The 16,237-nt window shown below is 43.4% G+C and overlaps 2 protein-coding genes across 6 annotated transcripts in view; one reads left to right on the top strand and one right to left on the bottom strand.

The window, feature by feature from the left end:
* The window catches only part of LOC101640106 (T-cell-specific guanine nucleotide triphosphate-binding protein 2-like), a 17,096-nt gene extending 7,726 nt beyond the window's left edge, over positions 1 to 9,370 (bottom strand). The window contains exons 1-3 of one of the 5 annotated variants that reach the window (XR_006679561.1): positions 6,136 to 6,396; positions 5,563 to 5,671; positions 2,312 to 2,499 (exon numbers count right to left, since the gene is read on the bottom strand). The gene's annotated coding sequence lies outside the window, so the exon portion shown is untranslated. Of the gene's footprint in view, positions 1 to 2,311; positions 2,500 to 5,562; positions 5,672 to 5,799; positions 5,867 to 6,135; positions 6,397 to 9,348 lie in introns of those variants that run through there. The other 4 variants (XM_045284945.1, XM_045284944.1, XM_004697162.2 and 1 more) reach the window with 4 other exon arrangements.
* Positions 9,371 to 15,781: 6,411 nt separating this feature from the next.
* LOC101639790 (immunity-related GTPase family M protein 1-like) overlaps positions 15,782 to 16,237 on the top strand; it is a 7,707-nt gene continuing 7,251 nt past the window's right edge. The window contains exon 1 of the mRNA XM_004697161.4: positions 15,782 to 15,949. The gene's annotated coding sequence lies outside the window, so the exon portion shown is untranslated. The remainder of the gene's footprint in view (positions 15,950 to 16,237) is intronic.

The following is a 16,237-nucleotide window of genomic DNA, read 5'->3' on the forward strand; positions in this document are numbered from 1 at the left end:
GGAATGTGAGCATCATGGAATGGCAGTTTAACAGAACAAAGTGTTTTTGCATCGAGGGAGTACTTGAGTGGAGCCCAATGTCCATCTGATACCTTAATACTAAACCTATAAATATATGCGCATAGATTTATTTCCCCATCATCATATAAAAATATATTTACATATGTACATGCCTATATTTAGACCTCTATAAGTGCCCTTTCAAAGCTGTAATATTTATGGGAGCAAAAAGTCTCATCTTTCTCTCCAAGTTATTGAGATCATTCCTTGGTAATTCCAAATAAGTTGCCTAATCTTTAGAGTTGATTTTTCTACCTTAATTATAAGATTATCCAAGAGGAAATTCTTCAGAATTTCTAGTGTGCCTGCACATATTGACCCTTAATTAATCTCAAAGAAAAATTCATTTTACAGATATTGAGGTTCATCTTTGGACGCAAGGTGGGGACAGGAAGACCCAGGATCTCAGACTTCCCTCAGGGTAAATGTTCATCAACCAGCTCCCTGACTCTCTGAGACCTTCTCTAGCCATGGCCCACCAATCAGATAAACACCACATATTTCTCTCTTCATTTTCAATATTTATGAAATGCTTCTTCTCTTCACCTTCCTTCTCTTAACTTAGTAAAGTTGACTTTCCTTCTCACCACTCTGGTTCTGCCTTTTCTTCCAAGAATGGCAAGTCGAATTCACATTCACTTCCTCTTGTTTGAGCCAATGGTGCCAAAAGATCAAGGTGGCAGAAAGACTGGTGAAACCCTTCAAACCTGCCTTGGGGTGACTAAGAGCAGCTGAGCAGTGGCTGTGGTAGTTACATAATTTTGGGTCAACTTGAAGTTTAGGGGTGGAGTCCAGCCTGTCAATCATGTCACAGCCTGATTGTGCCTCCTTGGGGGCATGACCTCCTCATAAGGAGGGTCCTGGAAACCTCCCCCTCTATCTCTGCCTTCAACTTCATGCCAGGGAGCCACACTGAGACCTGTGAGAGTCTTGTGATGCTTCCACAGCCCTTGGATCCACCAGACTTTGCCCCCACCAGCCTGTGATCTTCCTGCATCATGTGGGTTCATGAGTCTGAAGAGGGATTTATGGACTATTATCAGACTTTTATACTAGTATTGGGATTTTTGGACTTGAACTGACTGGGCTTGGATGTGTACCTGGTATATAATTACTTCTTGATATAAAGCTCTCTTTTACACATATGAGTGTCTCTGGATTTGTTTCTGTAGTCAACCCAGCCAAACACAGTGGAAGAAAGGGATATGGGGATCTAATCATGAATGATCTTCATGAAGCTCTGTAGACCACAGGACACGTCCTAGGAAACATCAGTTATGCTCTACATCCAATGGCACTAGGACCCACAGCCAAACCAAACCAAAGTAATCTCAATTGAGTCAAATTTTGACTCATAGTGACCCTATAAGACAGGGTAGAAATGTCCAAGACTGTAACTCTTTATTGGAATAGAAAGCCCCATCTACCCCCCCCCCCCCCCAAAAAAAAAAAAAAAAAGGATTCTGGGCATAAACTACTGACTTTGCAGTTAGTAGCCAGATGCATAATTAGGTCTCAATTCTCTTTTTGAGAGGAACAGCCTTCCTTGGACCAGGGGCATCTCATCTTCTCACACCAATCTGAATAGAAGAGATGGGAAGTATTTGCTTTTAAGAAGAAGGACAGCATTGGACTTTGAGATAAGAGGGCTTCAAGTGAAGTAAACAGTTGCAGTTAAGGTGGCATGCTAAGGTCAAACATGTATGTCATGTGCCAAACTATCCCCAGTGAAACAGCAACAACATTGAGTTGATTCCAAAGCCACTTTGCAAATGACATCTTTGAAAACCTCTAGCATCTTCTTTCCGTACTCATCCAACACACCCCTTCATGCTTTGAAGTCTTCCTTACCTGCCTACTTATTCCTGTAGAGACATGCAGTCTCCAACCATATACCATCCCACAAAAGGGCTTCTAAACTTTTCTTCAAGAAAGGTATGGACTAGAGCAGTGGTTTACAATCTTCCTAATGCCACGGCCCTTTATATACAGTTCCTCATGTTGTGGTGACCCCCAACCATAAAATTATTTTTGTTGTTCCTTCATAACTAATTTTGCTACTGTGATGAACCATAATGTAAATATCTGATATGCAAGATGTATTAGGTGACCCCTGAAAAAGATCGTTCGACCCCCAAAGGGGTTGTGACTCACAGGTTGAGAACCGCTGTCTGGCTTCAGCTGTTTTTTCTCATTGCCATTGGTGCTGACTCAGCAACACTATAGGAAAAGATAGAACTGTCCTTGTGAGTTTCCAAGACTGTAACTCTTTATGGGAGTTGAAAGCCCTGCTGTCCTTCCAATATATTCCTTAAAGTAGCCCAAATTCTGTCTCAGAATTCTTTGGTCACTGGAAAATTATATTCTGGTACTTCCACTCCTGTCCATCTTTCTTCTCTGTCCCTGTATGGTCCTTTGTCTTCTCTGTTTATGTAATCACTACAGAGAACAGGAGACGGAATTGCTTTTGTTAAGCCTCAATGAGGGAAAGACACAAATATATGAAAAAAAATAGCAAGAGAAATGCGCCTGGAGAAAGAGGTGAGATGATTTAGATGAGTTTAAAGTCACACAAGGCAAGGTAATTGGATCTGTGATAGCCCAGAATTTCCCAAGTGAGAGAAACAGCCCATCCAAAGTTAAGTCTCAAGAAACAAGTGAGCAAGAGTAGATTCCTACAGCCCTTTATGGACAGGGTCTTTCTGTGAGGACTCTAAGGGGTATAGGCTCCTTGGTGCCTAAGGGAGACTCGTGTTTCATCCACTTAATTCCCCAGGCATTTCCTTGAGTCTCTAGATTTAGAACACACAACTCACAGAATAGTATCCATATCCCAAGTATAACCCCTCCAGACTGTTCCTGCCTTCAGGTCCTCCCTGAGAAAGGGTGTGGTGGGATGCCATCAGCTCAATCAGCTCTCTCCTGGGCTGGCCCAGTGTGCATCATGAGAGCCATATGGCCAGTTCTTTGTTCCTGCAAGCTCTGCACCCAACTCTTTCTCTTTGGACTTCCTTAACTCAACCCTTATCTTTACATTTCCCACTCTTGTGCCTCACACAAGTTAACATGTTCTGATACCCATGTCCTTTATTTCCAGGAATCCCACGGAACCCTCTGTGCCAGCTTCAGGTGAGAACACTCCCTCCTACACAGTGTCTCATTGGGACCACAGTACCTTGACACGTCCCTCTAAATATCTCTTTCACAAAGCCTTCATCTCAGAACTTCTATGCCAGTAAGGGATTTGACATTCTTCAAAGAACGAATAATATCATAGTACAGGCAAAAATGAGAACGATGAAGTTCTATTTTAATATTCTATGAACTTATCATCAGGGGCTGTAGTAGGGTGGAAGAATTTTAAATGTAGTTTTAAACTGAATTTTTGGTCATAAAAACAAAGCTAAATAAATGGGGAGCCCAATCATTTCAAAAGTGAAAGAAAAAATGGTAGTTTTTTTAAATTTATTTAAAGCAGGATGTGGGTTAGGTAGATAAGAAGTTCTTCACAAACAGCTCCTCTCAGAGTAAGACCTAAAATATGAGAAGACTCAGTCCCAACTCTGCTCAATCTACACTCACTCCCTTGGCTATCTCAACCTGCCACATAATTCAACTGCCAAGTGTATGATAGTAACGCCCATATTATATCATATTATATTTACATTTCCAACCCAGGCTTCTTTTCTGAACTCCAGACTCAGCTATTTCATTATTCACTCGACATGTCCCATGTGTTACTCTGATAAAATCCCTAGATAATGAACTCCGGTAACAACTGACCCTGGATCACTCTTGCCCTCCCCGTACTGCCACAGTTCTCCATTTCGACAACAGCATTGGCATGCTCTCATCTCTGAGGGGTCACGTGCACCATATTCTCTCTCACATTCTACTTTGGCTGGACCTTCCAAGTCTCTCCGAATCCACCCCCTTCTCCTCATTCCATCACTACCACCCAGTCTCACGGGACCAGCTTCTGCACCTGGTGTGATGACAGAGAGCCTCCCAAAATGATCCCACTCTGCCTTAGCGTCTACACAACATTGCCGGAAAAAGCAACCAATGGCTTTTCCATTAGGGAATCAGACCACGTGTGGTAGTTACATAATTTCATGACAATTTGACAAATAAGTGTAGGGATGACATCTAGCCTGTCAATCAGGTGTGTTAGTCTGGTTGACTATTATGGAACTACCACACCAGGTTACAGACTGATGGTGCTTCCGGAGGGTATGGCCTCCTCATGAGGATTTCTGGGAACTTCCTATCTTTCTCCCTGGAGGTGGGATATACGCTCTCTCTCTGCTTTCACCCTCCTTTTGACAAGCCATGGGGAGCTGCATTGAAAAGCAACACTCAGGGAGACTGAGAAGCCATGAGGAGACCAGCACCAGTGCTGAGATGCTTCCACCAACCCTGGATCCACAAGACTTTTCACCAACCAGCATGTGATCCTCCTGCTTTCAGCATCATTGCATGTGACTGCATCAGTCTGAAGAGGAATTTATGGGTTAATATCAGACTTAAGGTCTTGATTTGGACTAGGCTGGTCTGGTTTCTCAATATACAATTGCTTTTACGTATAAATAAATCTCTCTCTGACAAACATATGAGTGTCTTTAGATTTGCTTCTCTGGTCAACCCAGTTTAACACACCATGAGACCCCCTTCTGCTCCCAGCCCTCCAAAGCCTCCTAGCTCCCTAAGAGGAAGGAAAGAGAAACTCCCTCCCAGGCCTGAGCAGATTTGGTTCCTGTGCTCTGACTGCACTCACCCCGCATCTGTCATCCTTCCCCTCTCACTTCCCTTTGCCCTCAGCAACTCCATGCTCGTCTTTCATACCAGAGCTGTCTTCTAGCTGATCTCCGGTGGCAACAAAAATGCATCACAAATGTGCTCAAAATATGCTTGCTACATTGATAAACAGCGAGGGGAGATGTTCAAATGGCAAAGAACATACAAAGAAATCTTTGCCTTTCAAGACTGAACATGCTCAGAAAGAATTAATGAATATTCTGCTGAGGCCAGCAGAAGCCTTCTCCTTGGAGTACACAGGGGACTCTTACATTTGAACAAACAGAAAGAATCACTTACCTCCAGATGTTCTATACGAAAGAAGATCTGAGCAGACAATGTTATGCAGAGAGATCTCCTGTCCCCCAAGCAGATCAATTCCTACAGTGTTTTTCATGTTCTCCCCATGCCCTGGGCTCCTTTTTACTTGGTTAAATGGCTTTACCTACCTTCCTGTTCGTGGGGCTTCAGGGACTTGTCTCCCTAAACCATTGCTGGAAGAAAACCAATTGCATGCTAGCAGTGAGCAACTCAATCAGAAAGAGAATAAGGGCACATGTAGAGTCAGAGAAATGCAAGATTTGGTGGGGTGGGGTGTACAGCACGAACCTCAGAATGACACAACTTAAGGGGATGAGAAAAAGGCGACATCAAAATTTTGTGTCGGGCACACAAAAGGCCTGCCCTGTCAGTCAGACTCCATACCTCCGCTGAGTTGTTTGTGAGTTTCTGCTTGGACAAAGAGTGGGGGTCACTGGGGCAGGTTCTTTGCAGGATCCCAGGACCTGGTCTTCAAATTCTGAGACTGCGTCTGCTGCACATGATGGGAGAGAACCAGGAATTATATCGAAAGTAGAGATTGATGAAAAGTTTTTGATGTGTATTGGTACATCCATTTCTCATTTCACCCCTGGGACAGGTGAGCTGAGCCCCTGGCGGTACCTGAGAGGAAGAAGAGCGCCCAGCTTCATGTCTCCCAGCCTGGCGCTGACTCTCAGCCTCTTTGAATTCTGATCCTCCCCTGAAGGGAGACGTGGAAGCTCCTTGTAGGATTGTTCCTAATAGATTCTAAGTCTTTACGCCTTCAGATGCTGGAGCGAGAAACCGAAGAGGCTGAGAGACAGGTCCAGTCCGACAGACGTGAACCTGGTCCTCTTTCCCAAGTGCCGAGTCACCCACAGAGGCAGTCTGACCCGAATGGACAAGAGCTCTCCATCTGCGCTTCCTGCCCGCAGCCAACACTGAGAAAGGACAAGTCCAATGTATTTGCTCACTCACCAGTTCCAAGGAGAAAAGAGATGGCTGGTCTCAAAGGTCAATTCCGAATGTTTCCACTGAAAGGGCTGGAATCTGGAGTCTGTTGAAGAGCTCCCTGCAGCCCACAGCCTGGGAATATCTCACAAACCCTTCGACGTCTGTGACATGTAGGTCCTGTGTGTGCAATGGGGTCACTGCAGGGAGAAAGGGCTGCCCCTCCTTTCTTTGGTTAATAGGGCAAGTGTGAGAGGCAGCTGAAAAGACTAGGCCTGTGTCTGCACCCCGCCCTTCAGGGGACTTGACCAATTGCTGAGGACTGCATTTCCAAGAAAGGAAACAGAAACCAGGCTCGGGTTGTTTACTGCTTTCTGAAGACCACAGAGCTTCCAAGGTTTTGGTTTTTGTTTTTTCTTTTTAAAGCCACAAGAATGCAATCTTCCCATGGGCAAATAATGACCCACCCCATCCTCTTTCTCTCAAAAACTACATTGTTTTAACTTTCCAAGTCTTTTCAAATCCAACCATTTCTCTCCATTCCCATTGCTAACACCCAGGACAGAGTCCCCATTGTCTCTACCTGGGGTGAATGCAGAGAGCCTTCCAGAGGTGGCCCCACCCCTTGCAATGTTTTGGGACAGTGATAGCCTGCCTCTTCTCCCTAGAAACTGGCAGTGACATTGAAGTGACAAGCTAAGTCACAGGTGCTGATGCAAGAACAAATGCCTAAGAAGTGAGGAAATGATGAAGACCAATGCTGGCCTGGAATACACAATCTGACCTTCACTTCTTCCATTCACATCCACAGGGTGGGGGTGGGGGCTGCAGATCTTACAAATCAACTATATATGAAGCAAATTGGCAAACACTTGAATGAAATTTGAGAAAAAGAGAAGAGTAGGTGGAACATAGCTAGAAATCGGTTTCTGGGAAAATGGAAATAAGCGAGTTTCAGAAGGTGGCAGAGATGCCGAGAGAAGGACCTGCACCCACAGGCGTTATGAGAAAAACAAGACTATCAAATTCACAGGGAAATTCTCAGTGCCTAAGAAGGAAGGGCCAGATTACTTAAAAGGAACAAGGAGCAGACAGCTTCAAGCTTCTCTACAGTGATGCAGAATGCAAGAAGAAGGGAGCAGAATTTTAAAGTACAGAAAGAAATTTATATCTAAACTCATATTCAGTTATACTGTCATTTAAATGGGAGGGTATAACAATAATCTTTGCAGGTTTTCTGAGGTGGGCCTCTAGGTGCTTTGTATTAACTGGGCTAAAGGCACAATAGGCCTTTATAGTCAGGCAGTAAATGGGCTGAAGTTTTAAGAGAGTTGGACCTCTAAGATGGTGCATGAGTTCTTAGTTCTTTTGGCTCAGAGAAATGTGCCTTGGTATAAGTTCATGAAGAGAATTAAATAGACACTAAGACATCCTTCCCTAGGAGGAAGATGAAGGAAAACAGAGGAAAGAAATAGGAGGCAAAATCTAGTTATAGAGTTATAGCTATAGGCATGTATATATGTAAATATATTAATTTATAATAAAATGAATAGAAGCCAATGTACATATATTTATAAGTTAAGTATTAAGATAGCAGATGGACTTTGGGCCTCTACTCAAGGTTTCCCTTAACACAAGAACACTTTGTCTGATAACCTGGCACTCTTGGATATTCACCTTTCCAACATAATCACTGAAGACAAAATGGGTGCATAAGCAAATGTGGTGAAGAGAGCAGATGGTGCCTGGCTATCAAAAGATATAGTATCTGGGGTCTGAAAAGCTTAAAGTTAAACAAGCAGCCATGCAGCAGGGAAGCAAATAAGCCCAAATGGAAAAAGCACACCAGCATGTGTGATCATGCAGTGTTGATGGGATCAAGTATCAAAAGCTCCAAAACAAACAACTATATCTATGTGAATGAGGGGGGTTGTTCTTAGTAATCTTTGAGTCTGCTGATATTCATCAAGTACAACAGAAGATAGGGTTGCCTGGTCCTGCTCCCTCCTGATAATTGTTATCTTTGAGCTCATTATTGAGCTCATTGTTGCATTCACTGTATGTTGCCTCTCCACCTCACCAAACGTGACGTCCTTTTGGAGGGACTAGTCTCTCCTGGCAACTTCCATAGCACAAGCAGTGAAGAGTCTTTCCTCCTGTCTGAGGAGCATTCTGGTGGTGTGCCCTTCAAAGGAGAGGCATTTGTTCTTCTGTCAGTTCACAGTACTTTCAATATTGTTTGCCAACACTTTAATTCAAAGGCATCGATTTTATGTGATCTTCCTTATCGTGGTCTAACTTTCACATGCATATGACCAAAACAAAAGGAAAAACAAACAAACAAACAAACAAACTCATTTCCATCAAGTTGATGCTACACATAGTGACCCCAGAGAACCGAGTGGAACTGCTCGTGTGAATTTTTGAAACGTTAACTCTTTACAACAATAGGAATTCTTCCCTTTTTCTTGCTGAGTGACTGGTGGTTTCAAACTGCTGATCTTGTGTTCAGCAACCCGAAGCCCAACCCACATCCCCACAAGGACTCCACATGCACTTGAAGCGATTGCTAATACCATGAGCTGAGCAGGTGGACCTTACTCCTTCTTCGTTACCACTTTCATGAGGTCTTATGCCATAGATTTCTACAATGAAATGTGTGGCGTGATTTCTTGACTGCTGCTTTCTTGAGTTTTGATTGTGGATCCCAGTAAAATGAAATCCTTCATCTTTTTTCTGTTTATCATGATATTTTCTTCTTGGCCAGTGTGAGGATTTTTGTTTCCCTGGCTTTAAGTTGTAATCCATATGGAAGGTTTTCTCTCTCTTTTCCATTTGAATAAATAATTTGGTTTTTTTTTTTTCATCTCTATTTCTTTAAAAAAAAATCATTTTATTGGGGGCTCGTACAACTCTTATCACAATCCATACATCCATCCACTGTGTCAAACACATTTGTACATTTGTTGCCATCATCATCCTCAAAACATTTTCTTTCTACTTGAACCCTTGGTATCAGCTCCTCATATTTTCCCCTCCCTCCCTGCCCCCCCTGCCTCACGGACCCTTGGTAATTTATAAATTATTATTATTTTGTCATGTCTTACACTGTCCAACGTCTCCCTTCACCCACTTTTGTGTTGTCCATTCCCCAGGGAGGGGGTTATATGTAGATCCTTGTGATCAGTTCCCCCTTTCTACCCCACCTTCCCTCCACCCTCCTGGTATCGCCACTCTCACCACTGGTCCTGAGGGGTTCATTCTGTCCTGGATTCCCTGTGTTTCCAGCTCTTATCTGTACCAGTGTACATCCTCTGGTCAAGCCGCATCTGTAAGGTAGAATTGGGATCATGATAGTGGGGGGAGGAAGCATTAAAGAACTAGAGGTAAGTTGTTTATTTCATCATTGCTACACTGCATCCTGACTGGCTCATCTCCTCCCTGCGACCCTTCTGTAAGGGAGTGGCCAGTTGCCTACAGATAGGCTCTGGGTCTCCACTTCGCATTCCCCCTGATTCACAATGATATATTTTTTTGTTCTTTGATGCCTGATACCTGATCCCATCAACACCTCATGATCACACAGGCTGGTGTATTTCTTCCATATGGGCTTTGTTGCTTCTCAGCTAGATGGCTGCTTGTCTATCTTCAAGCCTTTAAGACACCAGATGCTATATCTCTTGGTAGTTGGACACTATCAGCTTTCCTCACCACGTTTGCTTGTGCACCTGCTTTGTCTTCAGTGATCGTGTTGGGAAGGTGAACATCAGGGAATGCCAGTGTAATAGAACAAAGTGTTCTTTCATTGAGGGAGTACTTAAGTGGAGTACAGGTATCAAATCCTCTTCACTGTCCGAAAGCAAGGAGTTGTCATCTGCATATGCAAGGTTGTTAAAGAGTCTTTCTCTGGTCCTGATGCCAAGTTCTTCTTCATATAGTCCAGCTTCTCAGATAATCTCCCTCCACATATATTGAGTAAATATGGTGAAGAATACAACCCTGATGCACATCTTTCCCAGTCTGAAACCCTGTGTTATCCCATTGTTGTTGTTTTTTAATGATTGCCTCTGGGTCTATGTACATACAGGTTTTCATGAGCAAGATAAAGTGTTCAGAAATTTTAATTCTTCACAACGTGATCAATAATTTGTTATGAATCACATGTCTGAATCCTTTTGCACTGTCAACAAAACATAAGTGAACAACTTTCCCCATTCCTTGTCTGTCAGTGTGTTTATGATGGTGACTTGAGTGTTGCTGTGATGCTGTAAGCTCTTTGCGATTTCAAATGCCAGCAGGGTCACACAAAATGCACAGGTTTTAGGAGAGCTTTTGGATTACAAATAGACTACGAAGAAGGAATAGGCTGTCCACTTCAAATTAGTTAGCCAATGGGAAACCTTAAGGATAGCACGGAAACATTGTCAGATCCTGAAAACTTCATGAATAGAAGCGAAACATTGTTAGAGAAAGTGCCAGACTATAAGCCCCTCAGGTCAGAAGGCACAAAATATGAGTGAGGAAGAGCTGCCTTCTTAGAGCAGATCACGGATACTTGCATGGAGGAAGTTCTCTGGGAATAAAGCCTTCGGGACCTTCATTTGTTAATGGCACATGACTCAAAATGAGAAGAAAGAGCAGCAAACATCAACCCTGGACATTTCATGATCTCTTTTGAAGTGCAATGCTGTCTGTGACAGGATAATATGTATTCGCATAAAAGGAAACCCAATCAACACAACTATTATTTAAATTCAAGCACCAACCACTGAAGCTGGTGATACAGAAATTGAAAAATTCTACCACTATCTTCAGACTGGATGGATCAAACATGCAATCAAGATGCATTGATAATTTTTTGCAACTGGAATTTCAAAAGTTGGAAACAAAGAGGAAGGAACAGTAGTTGAAAAATATGGTCCTGGTGATAGAAATGAAGCTGGAGATCTCATGGCAAGACCAATGACTTCTTCATTGAAAATACCTTTTTCAACAGCATGAAAGACATCTATATGCATGGACTTCTCCAGATGAAATACAAAGAAATCACATTGACCATATGTGTGGCATGATAATGGAGAAGCTCAATATCAGTAGCTAACATAAGGCCAGTCTCCAACTATAGAACAGACCAGCAATTGTTCAAAGGTAAGTTCAGGTTGAAGCTGAAGAAAATGAAAACAAACTCATGGAAGCTGAAATACATCCTTGAGAATATCCCACCTGAATTTCTGGAACAACTCAAGAACAGATTTGAGGCCCTGAACTCTACAGACAGAAAACCTGATGAGTTGTGGGATGGCATCAAAAACTTCATTCATGAAGAAAGCAAAATGTCATTAAAAGAAAGGAAAGAAAGAAAAGATCAAGGCTGTTGTATTGCTGTTGGTGGGTAAAATGGGAGGAGGAACCTCCCACTGAGAAAAAAATGTTTACTAATACTTATATAGAACTCATGTGGGAGAATATACCTGGTACTATGTTCCTAATTGAACACCTTTAACCTGGTTTATATCTAGCCTTTGATGACCCAGACCAAGTGCTATAGACTACTGGGACTTTAGACCATCTTTTCGAGGCACATAGCATCCTTCCTAGGCCACACCAGAATGATTCAACATGGAAACCCCACTAAATGAACTGGGCTTTACCTCCTTCTTACTTGTGTCAGATTTATGGAACTGATAATATTCCCTTGGATTTAATGCTGAAATGTTATAGTGTGAGAAGAATGGCCATTATACCAAGGTTAGGGAATTGGCAATCACTGGACTTTGGTTTGAATTTCTGACTTTGAGGGTGGCCCATGAATGGTGGCCCTGGAAAACCATCTATTTACTATTTTAATTCCCTCCTTGCTTTATTATAACTCACATCAATTCAGTAGGCATGGTTCTGCTGATGTGAATAAATGTTATTGAAAGTTTTGCCCCAACACCCACTGTTTGTGAAAATAGTGTTCAGTCACTTAGAAGCTCAATCTGTTCAAGCCAACAATGTATTATGCATTATTCATGTATTATGGTCTGAAGCTGGCCTATACTTGTATAATTTCTTCTTTTCACCAGTGTTTTAAATAGTATACCACTGGCTAAATGAATAACACTACCAATAGAATTACCTTAGTCATCAAGGGATAATTTATATTGTTCTCTATCATAAAATGATAATGTCATGTCTGAAGTGGATCAGATGGCGAGGTGACCAATGAGCACCCTGGTGAGGCTAAGTGAAGCAGCCCACATCGAGATGACCAGAACCAACCAGATGAAGAGAAGTTTTTTTGAGCCTGTGAACTGGTGCATATTGTTGCTGACTTTGTTGCTGGATGGCCTGTCCGGATTTGACTTTGCTTATGGATGCAGACTTCACACGGTTTCAACTGGAATGAAGATTCTTCATGTCAAAGAATTTGATTGTCTCCTCAGTACACTGGGCTGATGTAAGTGGGCAGTATAGAAATTGGATACCCAAAATTGGGATCATAAAGACATGAAGTGGTTGGCTTACAAATTTTAATAGGTGGGGAATATATTCATAGGATTATGGGATTACGGTGTAGGTGTTACTTAATTGCAATTGTTAGGCACAGGATATTTTTGTTTTGGTCACTTATAGAATGTTATGTTTACCTGAGGATGGCACAATTTTGAGTTGTATGCATTTAGTTTTATCCTATTAAGTACAGATATGATTTTATTACTGTTTGTTTGAAAATTGTATATGGCTAAAAAGTTATGTTAAAGTGTCAAATTGACAAGAGGTGGTCTGAGTTAGTAACATAATCTGGTATCAATTTGGGACTTGAGAGGATTAAGAGTGAAGGGTGGAGTCTAGTCTGTCAATCGGGTCATAGCCAATGAGACCTCTGTGGATATGGCCTTCTCCTGAGGATTCTGGGAAAACTCTGATATGTCCTCCTTGGAGGCAGGAGACACTTTCTCACTCTGCTCGCTCCCTGTGAGACATTCTACTGACAAGGCTGACTCCCTGTGAGACATCCCTGAGGAGAAGCCACATGAACCTACCCTGATGCAGATCTGGGTGCTGGAGAAGCCACGTGGAGATCCCTGCCAGCATTGAGATGCTTACAATGCCATTGGATCCAAACACTTTCTACCCACTGGTGTGTGATTGTCCTGCATTCAGCGTCATTGCATGTGTTTCATGAGTCAGAGGAGGACTTTATAGATTGGTATCGGACATATGGGCTAATATTGGATTCATGGACTTGATCCGGATTGGGCTAAGACATTTCTCAATATTCAATTCCTCTTGTATACAAAACTCTCTCTTATACACATATGACATTCTATGGATTTGTTTCTCTAGTCTACCCAGACTGACACAGATGGAATGAGGTGTTAATTATAGCTCCATAATATTAATTTAACAAAACAAATATAGAGGCATCTTATATTGGAAAAGACTAATTTTGACTAAGTTATATTTAGACAACCAGGAAGTTATATGAAATAAAATAAACTGAGGTTCATCCTTAGATAAATTGCAAAAGGGAACATACAAGTAACAAAAGTGATGGAATTAACATCAAAGGACTTTAAAGCTTCATGAATATTACAAATGTCTTATAAACAAAACTGCAAACTTACATTTTCTCAAGCATTTAAAAAACCTTAGAGCAGGACTGAACTATCAGGGAAAGAGAGGTGGGGAGAGGGAGATTCTGGTATTCCTGGAAACCCTCACGTAGTAACAGGAAGAGGAAAGTAAAAGCGGATCAAGTTTGTTTCTCTTCTCGAAAGTGCTATCCTTTCCAGCAGAGAAGAGTGACAAAGAGGCCGTGGGGCTTACTGGTTAGTCCCCTTGTACAGTGGGAAAATTTACCTGAAAGACTGGGCACGAGGCTGTAGAGAGGAAGACCAGGAGGTGAGTGACAGGTCCTCAGACTATGCGGCTCTGTGGATAGAGGTCAAAACACTGGAGTGGAGGATGAGGAGGCAAAGCAGTGTGAAGGACTCTTGTACAGTGGGAAAATTTACCTGAAAGACTGGGCATGGGAGGCACGCTAGGGAGACAAGACATTGAAAGAAGGCACTGTGGACAGTGCAGAGAATCCAGAATGAGTTGGGAGGCAGATCTCAGATTAGCATGCAGGGACTGGACCACATTAGGGTCTTGACAGTTATGCTCAAGAGTCTGCACACTATCCTGCCCCGTCTCTTCTCCACATAATCAAGGCATTGCTCTGAGCTTACAGTCACATCTGCTCCCTGACCTTCAGCATGCTCCATGTGACATGCAGTTCAAGACAGGCAAGCCCAGGTCTCATGATGGGTGTTCCCAGGGGCACCTGGCAGAAGTTTCTCCTGCTTGCTGCCTGTAAGGATGGGAAAAGGAAGCTAGGTATGCCTGGGACTGTGTTTTAAACCTTGTGGAGAGATAGAGGAACTCAGAATCTGCATGGTCTTCTAGGCCCTGGACCCAGGCGACGTGGTAGCCCAACCCCCTTCCCAGTGTTTTCTTCTTGAACCCCCATTGTTTTAGAGTAGCTGCCATGTTCAATGTTAGAACTGACACCCAGAGCACAGTTTTGGAGCAGGACAGTGTGTGCAATTGGGCAATGAAGGACTTTAACACACAATAAACATGGCAAATTTCTTAGAAACATAACTGTACACTTAAATTTTCTCAAGCACGAAAACTTCTCTCACCTGACTACTTGTCTCTGTTCAGTAAAGATACTAGCAAGTCACCTGACGGAAGTGGCTTTGTGGTCTCATATTCAACACATTGTTTTAAACACTTCCCACCTGTCAGACTCTAGGTATTGAGCTGAGGCATAAATGCTCCCTCATATGGCTGCCATGAGAGGGGAACACAGAGACAACTGTCTCTCCAGAGAATGATTGGCAGGCCACAGGAGTTGCTGTGAAAGCCCCAGGTGACGAGTTCACCGTGAACTCAGGACAGACCCATCTACCACTGTGTACATTTCTGTCTTACAGGATCCGACTGCCCAGACACAGATGCAGGGAGGGGGACTCAGTGGCTGTATCCATGGTGCACTTTGCAGGCAGGTGTGATGAAAGGACAGGAGGAAGGAGTGTAGAGACCCAGCATATCCCAAATCAAAGGAATGTGGAGGGCAGACTAAGATGGAAATAGAAGACAGGAGTCATGGAGTGGCCGGTATATACAAGAGGGCAGAAGGAGAGAGACTGGACACAGGGCGGAGGGGCTCCTCGCAGGACAGAACGCCGCTGTCACTCCGGCGCTGTGCTGTGTGGAGGATGTCGAGAAGCACTGGCGTGAGGAACCCTCTAGCATCCTGTACTCACCAGGAGGGTCTGCATCTTTTCTGAAAGATCTCTTAGCGGGTTGGACATTATCTAAGTAGCTCAGGATGTGGGTGGGGGTGAGAGGCAGCTCAGCAGGTGTCAGGACACCCTGATCTCGGACAGCTTCCTCGTTCTGGAAACTAGACTGATTTCCTGGAATAGAAACTGAAAGTAGCAAGCCTTTCAGTCCCCTCCCCTTGGGGCTGGAGCAGGCAGGGGAAGACTGACATGAACCCAGCAGAGACTCAGTAGGAGCAGCTGTTTGGATTTGGTGCAGGAAGAAATCCAGGACAAAGGGGCTGTAATTCTTCCGTTCCCCATCTTTGGCTTGCTATCCTGCCCTCTGCTCTTCTTAGGATAGCTTCAACTTTCCACAACTCACTCGTTTGGCTTTTTGTGTGCGTGTGAGCCAACTGGCGTGGATTGAAGTTTGGAAAGGTGTCAGAGGGAGGCCAGCAAATTCTTCTCTGGAAAGGAGCGATGTAGCAGGAGTATTTCTTGACATCCCAGCACAGTGGCCGCCCTGCTTCCAGGAGTTGGTAAGTGGAGAAGATCTTAAAATTGCCACTGGAGATCCCCTTGCAGAGGGGTCTCGGGGAGGCGACGAGCCAGTCAGGTTGCGATGTAACAACGATGAGAAATACAACTTTCCTCAAGTTCCTAAATGTTTCCTCCCCGCTCCCACTACTATGACTCGAAATTCGACCTTGCAAATCTAGCTGGACCAGAGGATGTACACTGGTACAGATAGGAATTGAAAATACAGGGAACCCAGGGCGGATGAGCCCTACAGGACCAGTCGTGTGAGTGGTGAAACAGGGAGGGTA

The sequence above is a fragment of the Echinops telfairi genome, unplaced genomic scaffold, assembly GCF_000313985.2.
Source record: "Echinops telfairi isolate 266 unplaced genomic scaffold, ASM31398v2 ScPeMD7_7469;HRSCAF=8507_0, whole genome shotgun sequence".
NCBI lineage: Eukaryota > Metazoa > Chordata > Mammalia > Afrosoricida > Tenrecidae > Echinops > Echinops telfairi.